Below are 14,317 nucleotides of genomic sequence, written 5' to 3'. Positions count from 1 at the left end.
CCCAGGTAACAGGGCAGAGGGAAGACTGGCCTGGCCTTCCAGAGGCAGACAAAACCAGAGCACACAGTGGGGTGGAGGTGAGAGAACCCCCACTGGTCTCTCCTGCCACGTGGGCGTGCCCTTGCTGCAGGACAAGCCAGATGGAAGACAGACGACCCAGGTGAGGCTGTTCTGGCTTTTCAGTCTCCATCTCCACCCAGAGGCTTCTCCAGGGCCGGGCTGGGCCAGTCCCATAGCTCTTACCACAGCCTCGAGCTCTCTCCCCATCCTACCACCAACATTCAAACGGGCTGAGTATGCATGGCAGACTGGCCCCACAATGACCACTGAGGGCTCCAATTTGGACCCCAGGCTCCATTCTTAGAGTTCCCACTGACCAGCAGGAAGCACATACTTAAACAAAGGGCTGAATGTATAAATGAATTAATTAGTGATTGGAAGAATGAATAACACCAGTAAGACTCAAAAGATGTTTATATATATTCTCCCGTTTTTCCATAAACCAGTGATCAAAACTGCTGACTCCTGTTACATCCACAGGGTTCTGATTTTCCTGAACCCAGCTCAGCAGCCATCCTGAGCTGAATGTTTGGGACACAGGGACAGAGAACTGATTCTTACCTCCTGCATTGTCCTAGAAAAGTGCCAGACTCCTCAAACCCCTGAGAACCATGAGAATCCATGTATTTTTCCATACCAACATATCCCAAAAGCCTAAATTATGACAATTAAAAAAAAAAAAAAAGGCACACTGATTTACCCCTACACAAAGCCATCTCTTTTCCTTAGGTCTTAGCTCACATGGCTAAGAGAACAGTCACATCCATCAGACCTTTCTGGCCTGCTCTTTTAATCACAGAATGAGATGCTGGGCTCTATGGACCCAAAGGTCTCCAAGTCTGAAATCCTAATGTAAGAGCCAGAAATGACTTGAGAACACCCAGTTCACCTCCCATACATTCACCAGTCATCTGGGATTCACTGAGCCCACTACATGCCCAGGGACTGGTCCAGGCACTGGGGTACAATGGTAAAGAAAACTATCAAAGTTGCTGGGCGCGGTGGCTCACGCCTGTAATCCCAGCACTTTGGGAGGCCGAAGCGGGTGGATCACGAGGTCAAGAGATCGAGACCATCCTGGTCAAAATGGTGAAACCCCGTCTCTACTAATAATACAGAAAATTAGCTGGGCATGGTGGCGCGTGCCTGTAATCCCAGCTACTCAGGAGGCTGAGGCAGGAGAATTGCCTGAACCCGGGAGGCGGAGGTTGCGGTGAGCCGAGATTGCGCCATTGCACTCCAGCCTGGGTAACAAGAGTGAAACTGCTATAAAAAAAAAAAAAAAAAAAAAAAAAAAGAAAACTATCAAAGTCAAAGGCAATAAATAAATAAGACAAATACATGAAAAAATAGAACATTAAATAATATTAACTAATTAAACAGTGATAAGGAGAAAAACATAACAGCAAAGAGTATCTGTGCCCTTTAATCTGGTGGCCAGTGAGGGGTTCCTTGAGGAGACCCCTGAAGCTGGCATGGGGCTTGCAAGAGCAGGAGAGATGGGGGGAGAGCCACTCAAGTCAAGGAGTGACTCTGAGGCTGTGTGCAGAGACAGATGGGATGGGAGAAAGGGAAGAAACGACTATCTGCAATTTAGGAGCCAAATGGCAGCAGCTTGGACCAGGGCTACAGGAAGGGAAGCGGACAAGGCTGTGAAGGAGCGAGCTGAGGTGTGAGAGGAGGAGAAGAGCCAGGGGTAAACATGAAGTGTCAGGTGCTGGGTATTTTTTCATTCCTTCAGTATCTGAGCTTAGTTGTGGGCCATGGTAGGGTTGTTTGGAAAAAGTCTGGTCCTTTCAGAGCTTGTCTGTAAGCTCTGTAAGATGGCATCAGAGTGCCTTTCCTCTTCCTTGCAAATGAGACAATACCCTCCTGCACGACCCAGGGTTCTGCAGGTTAAGATTTTCCCACAATGGTTGGTGGGAACACACCTGCTCCCGCCCTGTGTGAGCTCCAAGACTTGTCCACTCCTCACTTCCAGGGTGCTAGCCCAGGCACAGAGAGCTTCCCCACATGCACATGCTTCTGCACCCTCAGCTGGGCTTCAGGAGAACCCTATGCAGAGCTCTTTCCCCTCTTTGCGGCTCTCTCCTCTGTGCCCTGCAAATTTACTTTGGCCTCCCCAAAGTCTCATCTCGGCCTCCTCAATCAAGGAGACCCCCAGGCTTGGTTTGGGCAGCTCTCCAAGCCCTAGCCTTCAGACTCCAGGCAGGAAGTCTGGGCAAGGCTGGGGCTCACTGCGGTTATTCTCTTTCTCTCAGGGATCACTGTTCTGCCTACCTGTAATCCAATGTTGGAAAATCACTATTTGGTACATTTTGTCCTTTGTTTCATTGTTTGAGGTAGGAAGATAAATCCAGTTCTAGTTACCACCTCTCGCTTTAAAGCAGAAGTCTAGTTATGTTGATATTTTTAAAAATAAATGCACCAATCTGGGCGCAGTGGCTCACGCCCGTAATCCCAACACTTTGGGAGGCCAAGGTGCAAGAATCACAAGGTCAGGAGATCAAGACCATCCTGACTAACACGGTGAAACCCTGTCTCCACTAAAAATAGAAAAAATTAGCCAGGTGTGGTGGCAGGCGCCTACAGTCCCAGCTACTTGGGAGGCTGAGTCAGGAGAATCGCTTGAACCTGGGAGGCGGAGGTTGCATAAGTGAAGATCGCACCATTGCACTCCAGCCTCGGCGACAGAGCAAGACTCCGTCTCGAATGAATGAATGAATGAATGAATGAATGAATGAACGAACGAACCAGAATGAACCTACACTAGTATCACTCCCCCAATCCTACATACACATAGATAAAATATGTAAATATATAAAATATGTGTGTGTATATATATATATATATATATCCATGTAAAGAACCAAGATAGCCCAGAAATTTTTACATAGGAGAATATGGACATATGGCTAAGAGAGCAGTATTGCTGAAAACACTCTGGGAGCACCACTAACAGCCGAGTTCTCCATCTATGATATATTTTACCTTTTCTGACAACTGATTTCCTACCCTCCAGTGACTGTGGCCTGCGTGCATGGGGATGGGAGGTGTGTGTGTCATAAAAGACACTACTAAATCATAATAGCATTTGTTTTCCTGCTAGGCCTATATTCCAGTTTTGAAAGTAGGTTCCAAAATGAAATTCCAAATTAAACATCAAAACTCAGACTTACTAAAAATATTTTACAGATAAATTTCTTATAAATATGAAGAAAAAAGGGCATTTCAGGGCACAAAAACAGTAAAAGCAACAATCTCTCTCAAATAACAATAGCACAACCAAGATCAGCCCACCCCACAAAGGCTAAAGCAGGAAGCACACAAAACAAAGGCCCCGTGCTAGTGACGCTGCCACCTCCTGCCGCCCGGCCTTCAGGGCTGTCTGCTCCCCACATGTCCTCTATCTCCTGTCAGAACTCCCTCACACTGCACCTATGACCAGAACCTTCTCTGCCTTAAACACTTCAATTATTCCCATTGCCTGAAAAGATCAAGTCCTCAGCAAAGAATCAAGCAGGACACACCAGGCCCTTGGTGAGTGTGTTCCAGCAAAATCACCCACTTGAAACGCCTTACAGTTCCACACTCTCGCCCTATCCAACTATGTGGCTTTATCTCTTCCCGCCTTCATTCTTGCCACTTGCTTCCCTAAAACACCCATCTCCCCGCCCTTCCTTTACCAGACAACTGTGAAGCATCCCTTCAAACCCCACTATGGTATCTTCTTTTTTTCTGTGAATTTGGCTCCCCACTCCTCAAACAATACATGTCACGCTGATTACTACAACTCCTACAGCACTTCTACACTTTCTACAGACTATCATATATTCATTATCCTACAAAATTATCTTTCACATGTCCATCTTCCCACCAGACACTCAACATTTTGAGTGTCCATAATGCACCCAACATCCAGTAGGTGCACAGTAAATGCTAAGGGAAATGAAATAACTAGTCCACATCAATAATTCATACTTGGTCTTGCCTACCTCAACCACAGTTATCTGCATTTTTATACATGACCTTTTATTAGCTACCTGCACTAAAGTCCAGGGAACACTGCTATGTGCAGTCACTAAAATAACTGTGCCCTTTTTCCTTCCTTTCCTGAACTCAGCTTTACTAAATCATATTCAGCTTCTTTGAGCAAAAGGCATTGCCTGGAGAGCAATTACTAACAATAATATGTAAGCTTCCTTCTCAGTGGTTACAAAGAGATTCATAACAATCATATAATGAGTTAGGCACAAGATTACCTCAAGTATTTAAGGCTCTGTGATAAACAATTTCTGTAATCTTACAGAGTAAATATTCAGCAATTTACAATTTCAAGGCTATTCCATGGAAGCTCAATAAAATTCAGCAATTATTGATTCTACATTATTATAGCATCCTTTTAAATAGCTAATATGAAAGCTAGTTTTCCTTAGGGCTTACCTTTTTTTTTTTTTTAAGAATGGGCTCTGAAGGATTTACTTTTAATTTCGGTTTATACATTAGGAAAAACAGAAAAGCGGCCGGGCGCAGTGGCTCAAGCCTGTAATCCCAGCACTTTGGGAGGCCGAGGCGGGTGGATCACGAGGTCAAGAGATCGAGACCATCCTGGTCAACATGGCGAAACCCCATCTCTACTAAAAATACAAAAAATTAGCTGGGCATGGTGGTGCGTGCCTGTAATCCCAGCTGCTCAGGAGGCTGAGGCAGGAGAATTGCCTGAACCCAGGAGGCGGAGGTTGCGGTGAGCCGAGATCGCGCCATTGCACTCCAGCCTGGGTAACATGAGTGAAACTCCATCTCAAAAAAAAAAAACAAAAACAAACAAACAAAAAAAACAGAAAAGCTAATGAAAACTGCAACTGTTTTTAATGATTGCTCCTGAAGTGGCCTTTTACATGGCCAGTGGTTCTACAGATGTAAATAAGATGGTTTTAAGGCATTAATGAAGGCACAGTGGTATCTGCTGGAACTACAGTGACATAAAAACGTTTTTCTGCATGTGACTCTTACTAATGTGGTTTTTCCTACACAAACGTAGTTGCCATGTTTTAAGTCTACTAAACAATGTAATTACTATTTGTTTTGATACTACTTAACCAGAAGAAAACAAATGTCTAAGCAACCCTCAGAACATGTCTGGATGCCAGGGCAAGTTTCATATCACTGCTCTGTCATGGGACAGCACAATAATATCTGCAAAATACTTCAAGTCTCTACATCCAAGCTCCATACAGCAAAAGAGCAAAACAGCTTGAATTTATTAACAGCAGCAGATTTACATGTATTTCTAACATACTGCTCTTTGCCAATCTTTAAAATATAATTAATCTACTAAGGTTGAATTAAAAGTTGATATCAAAGGGCTACTAACGTCTCAGACTGTGGCTAGCATCCCCTTCAATCTGTGAAGGTTCCTGAAAAATCACAGTAACTAGTCATTTTGCATAGAATATTAAGTCTTTACAGATATGCCCCAAAATGACCAGAGGGAGAAATAAAACTAAATACAACAGAGGCTGAAAATGGCTTTTACTCTGAGACAATGAATGGAATAGGTAGCATCTGAAAATTAACTGACCTAAAGCAATTCCAAAGTAGCCATTTGTACACTTGACAAGCCCCATGTCACCCACACCTCTGCTGATCGGACCTCCCCATCACACGATCTTGGCTCACTGCAACCTCCACCTCCCGGGCTCTTAAGTGATCCTCCTGCCTCAGTCTCCCAAGTAGCTGGGACTACAGGCATGCGCCACCACATTCCACTAATTTCTGTATTTTCAGTAGAGACAATGTTTCGCTAGGTCACCCAGGCTAGTCTCAACCTTCTGGGCTCAAGTGATCGCCCCACCTCAGCCTCCTGAGTAGCTAAGACCACAGGCATGTGCCACCACACCCAATGCTGGAGGTGGGCCTAATGGGAGATGCTTGGGTCATAAGGGCAGATCCCAAATGAATGGCTTGGTGCTGTCTCTGCAGCAGTGAGTTCTCATTCCTTAGTTCCCTGAGAGTTAGCTGTAAAAAGAGCCTGGCACCTCCTTCCCCCTCTCTCCTGCTTTTTCTCTCATCATGTCACCCAAACACACTGGGTCCCCTCACCTTGTGCCCTAAGTGGAAGAAACCTGAGGCTCTCACCAGGTGCAAATGCTGGCATCATGCTTCTTACACAGCTTGCAGAACCAGGAGCAAAATTATCTAGCCTCAGGTATTCCTTATAGCAACACAAATGGACCAAGACATGGAAGTTTAATTTCATATAAAGCATATTAAATTATAAATGGCCAAAAACAGCCAAAATACTCATGAAGAATAATATAGAATGACTATTTAGGCTTATTAAAAAGTTATACTAGGGTGAGTATGGTGGCTCACTCCTGTAATCTCAGAACTTTTGGAAGCTTGGGGGTGAGAAGACTGCTTGAGCGCAAGAGTTCAAGACCAGCCTGGGCAACACAGGGAGACTCTATCTCTACAAAAAATTTAAAAATTAGCCAGGCATAGTGGCATGCACCTGTAGTCCCAGCCACTCAGGAGGCTGAGGTGGGAAGATTGCTTAAGCCCAGGAGGTTAAGGCTACAATGAGCCATCTTCCTGCCACTGCATTCCAGCCTGGGCACAGAGCAAGACCCTGTCTCAACAACAAAAAATGCTACAGAAATTGAGAGAGGGCCGGGCGCAGTGGCTCACATCTGTAATCCCAGCACTTTGGGAGGCCGAGACAGGACCTGAGGTCCGGAGTTCGAGACCAACCTGACCAACATGGAGAAACCCCATCTCTACTAAAAATACAAAAGTAGCTGGGCGTTGTGGTGCATGACTGTAACCCCAGCTACTGGATTACAGTAGCTGAGGCAGGAGAATCACTTGAATCTGAGAGGCAGAGGTTGCGGTGAGCCTAGATCACACCATTGCACACTAGCCTGGGCAACAAGAGTGAAACTCTGTCTCAAAAAAAGGAAACTGAGAGAGTGTGGTATGGGCCAAAGGACAGAGAAGTAGACAAAGGAACAATATAGAATCAAGGTATGATACACAGACACAGAATTTATAGCCAAGATGGCATTCTACAATATTATGGAAAGAATGGTCTTTTGAACACAGGAAAACTAGATACTCAAATTGGGGAGAAAAATGAAATTGGACCCCTATCTCACACCATACACAAAAATCAATTCCATCATTACAGACCTAAATGTGAAAGATGTTGGATAATATCCTCATGACCTTGGGTGAAAGAAAACATTTTCAAGGTAGACACCAAATGCACTAAAGCATAAAGGAAAATATCAACAGATTCAACTTTTTTTGGATTTTTTTTTTTTTTTTTTTTTTTGAGACAGAGTTTCGCTCTTGCTGCCCAGGCTGGAGTACAGTGGCACAATCCCGGCTCACTGCAATCTCCACTTCCTGGGTTCAAGCAATTCTCCTGCCCCAGCCTCCCTAGTAGCTGGGATTACACGCATGTGCCACCACACCCAGCTAATCTTCTATTTTTACTAGAGATGGGGTTTCTCCATGTTGCTCAGGCTGGTCACAAACTCTCGACCTCAGGTGATCCGCCTGCCTCGCCCTCCGAAAGTGCTGGGATTACAAGCATAAGCCACTGCGCCCAGCCCAGATTCAACTATTTAAAATTCATTTATTTACTTTTTGAGATGCAGTCTTGCTCTGTCACCCAGGCTGGTGTGCAGTAGGCATGACCTTGACTCACTGAAACCTCTACCTCCCAGGTTCAAGCAATTCTCCCTGCCTCAACCTCCCAAGTAGCTGGGATTACAGGCGCCCGACACCATGCCCAGCTAATTTCTGTATTTTTTAGTAGAGATGGGGTTTCACCATGTTGGCCAGGCTAGTCTTGAACATCTGACATCAGGTGATCCACCCACCTCAACCTCCCAAAGTGCTAGGATTACAGGTATGAGCCATCACACCCAGCCTAAAATTTAGAACTTCTATTTAATAAACATTAAGAAAGTAAAAAAAATGACCCTCAAGAAAAAGACTGAAAAATAAGAAAAATAGGAAAAAGATATACAACTTGACTGAAAAAACTTGGGCAAATGACTTGAACAGACTCTTCACAATAGATGACCCAAGTGGTCCACAGACATAGACATACAAAAAGATGATGTAACATATCATAGATAAATGAATTTAAGTCATAGTACCACCATACACCCACCAGAGAGGCTAAAGTAAAAAATTAGGACAAAAACCATGCTCAACCAAAGACATGAAACAATGGGAACTCTCAAGCACTGCCAGTAGAGTGAAAATAGGGTTAACCACTTTGGGAAACAGGCATTATATTTAAGACCTTGAAAATACATGTCGACTATGGTCCAGTAATTCCTCTTCTAGATATATATCTTTCCTCATATTAAGTCCTGTATGCACCAAAATACATGTACAAGATTATTCATGCTAGTCCCAAACTGGAAATAACCATAAACTGTAGAATGAATGAAGTCATCTATTTATACAATGAAATACTATATAGGAATTAAAATGGATAAACCATAGCTAAGTTCAAAATAAATAAACCTTACAAACATTGCTGGGTGAGACAAGTCATATACCCTAGATTATTTAGTATATATGCTTCCATTTATACAAAGGACAAAAAAAGGGCAAAACTGTAGTATTGAGAAGTGTATGTTTAGTTTTTTTTTAGATGGAGTCTCACTCTGTTGCCAGGCTGGAGTGTAATGGCATGATCTTAACTCACTACAATCTCCACCTTCCAGGTTCAAGTGATTCTTCTGCCTCAGCCTCCCAAGTAGTAGCTGGGACTACAGGCATGTGCCACGACGCCCTGCTAATTTTTGTATTTTTAGTAGAAATGGGGTTTCATCATCAATAGGATAGTCTCCATTTCTGGACCTTATGATCCGCCCACCTTGGCCTCCCAAAGTGCTGGGATTACAGGTGTGAGCCACTGTGCCCAGATGGCTGTATGTTTCACAAAGGAAAAGAAAGGGAGAGTAGTAGCCATTAGTGGGATTTTGGAGTCCTGGTAATGTTCTATTTCCTTATCTGGATGATGCTTATACCAGGGATCAAATTAACTGCAAACCTGTACATAGTTTTATGCAATTTTATGGTATTTAACAGTAAGAAATATTCTTTGGACATCGTGTCTTTTTCTTTGAGATGGAATCTCACTCTGTCACCCAAGCTGGAGTGCAGTGGCACAATCTTCGCTCATTGAAACCTCCACCACCCCGGTGCAAGTGATTCTCCTGCTTCAGCTTCCTGAGTAGATGGGATTACAGGCGCATGCCACCATGCCCGGCCAATTTTTTTTTTTAATGAAATGCTCATTAAAGAAATAAGTTTTGGGCCAGGCATGATGGCTCATGCCTGTAATCCCAGCACTTTGGGAGGCCGAGGTGGGAGGATCACCTGAGGGCAGGAGTTCAAAACCAGCTTGGCCAACATGGTGAAACCCTGTCTCTATTTAAAAAAAAAGAAAAGAAAAGAAAGAAGTTTTGGACAAAGGAACAAGGTGATTCCATAGGGAGAGATCTCTCAATAAATGATACCCAACTGGACATGTATATGGAGGAGAGGGCACCTCCAACTTCACCTCACACCAGACCCAAAATTAACTTGAAATAGATCACAGACCTATATGTAACAGTTAAAATTATAAAACCTCTAGAAGAAAACAAAGCAGAAAATGTTCCCAACCTTGGAGTAGACAAAGCTCTCTTGAGATCCCAAAAGCACTAATCATTAAAAAAACTGGTAAACTGAACTAAATCAAACCAAAAAACTTCCGTTCCTCAAGATATGTCTGCTTCTGGCTTCTGCCCTAGGATGAAGAGAACTGGGACAGCATGATGCTCACCCTTACAGTGCAAAACAGCAAGACTAACTTCAATTCCATGACTATTTTTGAACCTGCTGGAGAGCTGAGGTTGCAGAGCAAAAAGTGGCCCATAATCTCAGTGCCTGCAGGGAAAGAAAACACACAGGCTCACCTGGAGTAGACACAATCAGACACCGGTAAGAAGAGTTCAGCAAGAAAAAAACACAAATTGCGAAAGGCTGAGTACAGGCTGTCAGGACAATTTCTGGCAGCTGCAGAAACTGGGGGACCCTGAACTACTCTGCAGGCTCTTTCTCCGTGGCACCCACTAGGCAATCACTGAAAAGATCTGAAAGAGCCCTAAGAATCACAGATAGCGCAGAACCCAGGAAGGGGACCAGGAGACAGGAAGGAGGGGCAAGAAATTCTACCCAAATCCTTTCCCTAAATCTCCACTCAGAAACAAAAGTCCTAATTTGTGTGTGTGCTGGCGGGGGGTGGGGGGAGAGGCTTTGGTAAACACTTACTGTGACTGGGGACAGGGAAGAGAGGGTGAGGAAAGACCTGCTCCTGCAAAAGGGGCATAAGTACACACTGAGTCCACAACTACAGCTAGGGAAAAAGCAGAAGAACTGAGACAGCTGCACCTCTGAAATCCAGGGTTACCAGACATGCCTAAAACAACTCTGGCCAGGTGCAGTGGCTCAGGCCTGTAATCCCAGCACTTTGGGAAGCTAAGGCAGGCGAATCACGTGAGGTCAGGAGTTCAAGACCAGCTTGGCCAACAAGGTGAAACCTTGTCTCTACTAAAAATACAAAAATTAGCTGGATGTGGTGGCACACACTTGTAATCCCAGCTACTTGGGAGGCTCACTTGAACCTGGGAGACAGAGGTTGCAGTGAGCCAACTGCACCACTGCACTCCAGCCTGGGAGCCTGGAAGACAAGAGTGAAAATCTGTCTGAAAAAAAAAAAAAAGAAAAAGAAAAACTGACTGAGCCTTACCCAGAACAGGAGGCAGCACCCCCCTACCACTACACACTTTGAAGTCAAAAAGCTTCAAACAACAGCCAACAGCAGAATACAGCTGGGAGAAGAGTATGCAAAGAAACCCCCTGTGAAATATAGCAAAGAAAGAAGACTTAAAACTCAGAATTTCAAACACTGCCACGGTAAAACACTCCTCATCCTAGACACAAGCCACCTCTACAAAAACTCAAAGCCTGTGCTGCGTAACACACAGCAAATAAGAAACTGAGGCCAACTATGAACAAGAGTAACACAAACTACATGCAGATTAAAGGCCCAGCAGAGAGGTACGCCCATTTCCGGGAATTAAAACTATTTACTGTAGCTTGTAATGTCTTATACAACATGTATGGCTTTGAAAAATGTTTATAAAACCTACAAGAGGGTACAAAAGAAATCCCACACTTTCAAGAGACAGAGCAATCACCAAAACAAGACTCAGAATATGATGTGGGTATTAGAACTCTCTGACAGGAATTTAAAATAACTCTAATTATGTGTTAAACACTACAACAGAAAAGGTGGACAACACACAAGTTGACATGGATAATTTCAGCAGAAAGATCAGTTAACATGAATATGGGTCAACAGAAATCTCCCAAACAGAAACAGGAAGAGAAAAGCGCGGTGGACAGAACATCCAAGACACAGTACAATATGAAATGCTTTAATATCCATGCAGCTGAAATCCCAGGAAGAGAAGAACAGAGCAGAAGAAATAATGGTTGAGAATTTTCAAAAATTAATGAGAAACACCAAACTACAGATCCAAGAAGTTCAGAGAATATTAAAAAACAAACAAACAAAAAACAACCAACACCTGGTCTTATCATTTCCTCACTTCTGAAAACAAAAGACAGAAAGAAAAGACTGACCAACTGTAAGTGGGGCTCATGCCTATAATCCCAGCAATTGCTGAGGTGAGAGGATTGCTTGAGCCCAGGAGTTCGGGAGCAGCCTGGGCAACATAGCAAGACCTTGTCTCGAAAAGAAGAGGGATGGGGAAGAGAGGAAAGACTGAAAGCAGTTAAGGATAAAAGAAACATTACACTTGAAAGAACAAAGCTAAGTTACGGCAAGTTTCTTGTGAGAAACCATGAAAACCAGAAGAGAGTAATTTCTCTAAAGTCTTGAAAGAAAAAATAGCTTTTAACTAAGACTTCTATACCCAGCAAAGGGATCTTTTAAAAATAAAGGAGAAAGAAAGACTTTCGCAAACAAAAACAGGAAATTCATTGCCAACAGACCTAATCCACGTAAAATGTTAAAGAAAGTGTTTCAGAGGCTAGGCACGGTGGCTCATGTGTGTAATCCCAGCGCTTTGGGAGGCTGAGGCAGGCAGACTGCCTGAGCTCAGGAGACCAGCCTGGGCAACACAGTGAAACCCATCTCCACTAAAATACAAAAAAATTAGTCCAGGCAGCACGCGCCTATAATCCCAGCTACTCAGGAGGCTGAGTCAGGAGAATCATGTGAACCTGGAGGTGGAGGTTGCAGTTAGCCAAGATTGTGCCACTGCACTCCATCCTGGGTAAGAGACAGAGACACAGTCTCAAAAAAAAAAAAAAAAAAAAAAAAAGAGAGAGAAAAGAAAGAATTTCAGCAAGAGAGACTATGTTATCAGACCAAAACCTAGATCTACAAAAGAAATGACAATCCCAAAAAATGGAATAAAATAAAATAAAATCAGTGGGTTTTAAAAATATTTATAAAGAAAAAAGATGTTCATTTTTTGGTTCACAGTTCTGTAGGCTATACATGCAGGGCATCAGCATCTGCTCAGCTTCTAGTGAGACCACAGGCAGAAGGCAAAAGGGGAACAAATGTATCACACGGCAAGAGAGAGAGCAAGAGAGCGAGGAGTCAGAGATAGATGGGGGAGGCCCCAGACTCTTTTTAACAACTAGATTTCAAGTAAAATAATAGAGCAAGAACTCATTCATCACCACGGGGAGGGCACCGAGTCATTCATGAAGACCCACCTCCATAATCCAACAGTTCCCAGTAGACCCCACCTCCAAAATGCAATGTGGGGGGGTCACATTTCTTTATTTTTATTAAGTTTGAGGGTACATATGCAGCATGTGCAGGTTACACAGGTAAACATGTGTCACAGGAATTTGCTGTACCGATTATTTCTTCAACCAGGTAGCAAGACTAGTAGCCATTAGTTGTTATTTTTCCTGATGCTCGCCCTCCTCCCACCAGCTACTCTTTGATAGGCCACAGTACGTGTTATTCCCCTCTATGTGTCCATGTGTTCTCATCAGCTGTAAGTGAGAATATGTGGTACGTGGTTTTCTGGTCTACATATTCTAAGTGAGAATCAGCAGAAAACCAGCAATATCTGGTTTTCTGTTCCTGCATTAGTTTGCTAAAGATAATGGTGTCTAGCTTCATCTAAGTCCCTGCAAAGGACAGATTCCCATTCTTTTTTATAGCTGCGTATTATTCCACAGTGTATATGTACCATGTTTTCTTTATCTAATCTATCTATCACTGATGGGCATTTGAGTTGATTCCATGTCTTTGCTATAGTGAATAGTGCTGCAATGAACATACACGTGCATGTGTCTTTGTAACAGAACAATGTATATTCCTTTGGGTATATGCCCAGTAACGGGACTGCTGGGTTGAATGGTATTTCTGACTTTAGGTCTTTGCCGAATTGCCATGCCATCTTCTGCAATGGGTGAACTAATTTACACTCCTACCAACAGTGTATAAGCATTCCTTTTTCTCTACAACCTCACCACGTTATTTTTTAACTTTTTAATAACAGCCATTCTTTCTCACTGCTGAAAATCAGTGTTCTCACTTTTTTTGAGACAGGGTCTCATTCTGTCATCTAGGCTGGAGTAGAGTGGTAAAATCACTGGTCTCTGCCGCTTTGACCTCCCAAGCTCAAGCAATCCTCCCACTCCAGCCGCCAAAGTATCTGGGATCACAGGCGAGTGCCATCATGCTGGCTAATTTATCTTTTGTAGAGAAGGGACCTTGTTATGTTGCCTAAGTTGGTCTCCAATGACTGGGCTTACATGATCCTCCTGCCTCAGTCTCCCAAAGTGCTGGGATTACAGGCATTTAAACACCATGCCCAGTCAGCATTATTTTAATTGCACTAAAAGATGACTGATTTTTCAAATGCAAAAATAGCAATGTACTACATGTTTATTGCATATGTAAAAGCCAAATGTGTAACATCAATAGCACAAAGGATGAAGGGAGAAATTGGTAATATTCTGTACAAAGTTCTTATACTACTGTGAAGTGGTATACTTTATATATATATTTGTGCCCACTTCAGCAGCACATATACTAAAATTGGAACGATACAGAGATTAGCATGGCCCCTGCTCAAGGATGACATGCAAATTCGTGAAGCGTTCCATATTTAAAAAAAAAAAAAAA

At 43.3% G+C, this 14,317-nt stretch overlaps 1 protein-coding gene and 1 non-coding gene across 4 annotated transcripts in view; one reads left to right on the top strand and one right to left on the bottom strand.

Moving 5' to 3' along the window:
* The window catches only part of FAM193A (family with sequence similarity 193 member A), a 196,838-nt gene that overhangs the window by 131,378 nt on the left and 51,143 nt on the right, over window positions 1-14,317 (bottom strand). The gene's annotated exons all lie outside the window — the stretch shown is intronic.
* Window positions 14,201-14,304, top strand: LOC116534088. The gene has a single exon (XR_004261583.1). It is a non-coding gene; the product is annotated as a U6 spliceosomal RNA (small nuclear RNA).

Source organism: Sapajus apella, unplaced genomic scaffold (genome assembly GCF_009761245.1).
Source record: "Sapajus apella isolate SASKATOON/1434 unplaced genomic scaffold, GSC_monkey_1.0 scaffold85, whole genome shotgun sequence".
NCBI lineage: Eukaryota > Metazoa > Chordata > Mammalia > Primates > Cebidae > Sapajus > Sapajus apella.
Note: the sequence above shows the minus strand (reverse complement) of the source record. Positions and strands in the feature narration are given on the sequence as shown.